Here is a 2,500-nt window from a genome sequence, read left to right on the forward strand (position 1 = left end):
AATCTCTGATTGATTCACAGAACTTGAGAACCTGACGGACCCAGTTGCTCTGTGTGAGTTCTTCAAGCGCGAAACACTCGAAGCAGCCCAGGAGTCCACTGGCGTACCCCCGAGGGCAAGGCAGAATTCCATCTCCCTGGAGACATTGGAAGCCACCAAAGTGTGTCGCATGACTCGGCTGAATGGAACTAGGTCTTGCATCGCTCTTTGACGCGTAGGACTCGGACACGAGAAAGGAGATAATGAAGATGAAAAAAGCAAACAAAAGAAAAGAGAAGAAGAAAATGAGCAAGAAAGTAAAGCATCACAACAGAAAATGGAGAAAGAGGAAAAATATAACTGGCAAGAGAAAGACAGAAAGAGCAGGACAAGTAAAAAAAAACCCAAGTCAGACAATTCACAAAAAGACCACCAAGATGAGGTCAGCATCAAACAGAAAGCAAGTAAAAGAGATGTGATGGAAAAAATGAAGAAAAATGACGAAGAGAAAGTCAAAACAATTGACTCCTCACTCACATCTACCATTAAGACTGAATCAATAGCATTGCCACAAGATCAAAATCCAATCAATGTTGAAATAAAGGACAAAGTGATGATTCTGGCAAATCCCATGTAAAATATCCACAGAAGTCAGGAAAGGCTTGTGAAAAGAAGAGCTTGCTAGACATATGTAAGCTGAATTTGATCTTTAGTTCCGAAGACAAAAAAAAAGACCTGATTTGGTTAAGCCAAGCATGCTAAAGGGGAGTTAAACCAGGCCTTGAAGACCATCACGCCTGATCTCATTGCATCTTCAGATGAGAAGGGACAAGGAACAGTTCATCAGGAATCTTGCTGAGGAGGTCGAAGGCCATTTCTTGGTAAACAACCTTCGCCCTGCCTACCAAGCCCTGAGAAAGCTGAACTCTAAGCCCTCCTCACAGATGACTGCAGTCCGCTCAGTGGATGGACAGATCATCGCAAATCATGATGGGGTTCGTGAACGTTGGGCTGAGTATTTTGAGCAGCTGTACCAGGTAGACCCTCCAACAGTTAGCTTGGATGCTAGCGCTATCACAATACCTGTGCCGGACCCACCCATCAGCGAGGAACCTCCTACCCTAACTGAGGATAGGATGGCGATTTCCAAGCTGAAGTGTGAGAAAGTTGCAGGCATATGTGATATCCTTGCTGAACATCTAAAGGCTAGGGGTGAACCTATGGCTCGAGGCTTGGATGCAGGTGTGTGTGTGTAATAATATGATTATACATAATTATATATATATATAATTATATATATATATATATATTATATATATATACATATACATAATTACATACTATATCAGCTATTGATAATATATATTATATATATAATATATATATATATTATATATATATATATAATATAGATATATAATAGAATATATATAATAACACACACACACACACACACACACACAGCCACACACACACACACACAACAACACAACACATATACTATATATGAATATATAATATATATATATATATATATATATAATATATATATATAGTATGTAACACCACACACACACACCACACACACATAATATATATAATATAGTATATATATGATATATATATAAAATATATATATATATATATATATATATATATAACAGCTGTTATATATATATACATATATATATATATATATATATATATATATATATATATATATATGCATATATATATATATATATATATATATATATATATATATATATATATATATATATATATATATATATATATCATGCAAATATATACATATATGAATAAATATAGTCTTATATGTATATATTTACATATATACATATATATAATGTATATATACACACACACACACACACACACACCAAACACACACACACACACATATATATATATATATATATATATATATATATATATATAATACATATATATATATATATATAATATATATATATAAAATATATATATATATATATATATATATATATATAGTGCCCTGTCCTACAAGGACGTTAGCGATCATGGATTTCCATGATTTTCTTGGCAATTTAGAGCGGTGGTTTGCCGTTGCCTTCCGCCCGGTGTTTTTTATCATGTCACCATCTCTATTTACCCGGTTCTGGGACCGGCACTGACTTGGGCTGGCTTACCCACCCAGTGGCTAGGTAGGCAATCTAGGTGAAGTTCCTTGCCCATGGGAAGAACGCGCCGGCCGGTGACTCGAACCCTCGAACTCAGATTGCTGTCGTGACAGTCTTGAGTCCGATGCTCTAACCACTCGGTCACCGCGGCCTCTAAACATATGTATAGCTATGTAAATATATAGATATTCATATTGCTTTCATATTTTTATTACTAACTTTTTATTGTTTTCATTATTTTTTCGGGCACTTGCTGTGCAGTACAATTATTGTGTCTTTATTATTGAATCGCTGATGATGCCAAATTACGATAAAGTAAACATGAATGTTAGCACAAGAAA

At 34.8% G+C, this 2,500-nt stretch overlaps 1 protein-coding gene across 2 annotated transcripts in view; it reads left to right on the forward strand.

Annotated features, from left to right (window-relative positions):
- Positions 1–2,353: 2,353 nt before the first annotated feature.
- LOC119597410 (zinc finger protein OZF-like) overlaps positions 2,354–2,500 on the forward strand; it is a 15,339-nt gene continuing 15,192 nt past the window's right edge. For both annotated transcript variants that reach the window (XM_037946982.1, XM_037946983.1), the window contains exon 1: positions 2,354–2,500. This exon is cut by the window's right edge and continues 358 nt beyond it. The gene's annotated coding sequence lies outside the window, so the exon portion shown is untranslated.

Source organism: Penaeus monodon, chromosome 39 (assembly GCF_015228065.2).
Source record: "Penaeus monodon isolate SGIC_2016 chromosome 39, NSTDA_Pmon_1, whole genome shotgun sequence".
Classification (NCBI taxonomy): domain Eukaryota; kingdom Metazoa; phylum Arthropoda; class Malacostraca; order Decapoda; family Penaeidae; genus Penaeus; species Penaeus monodon.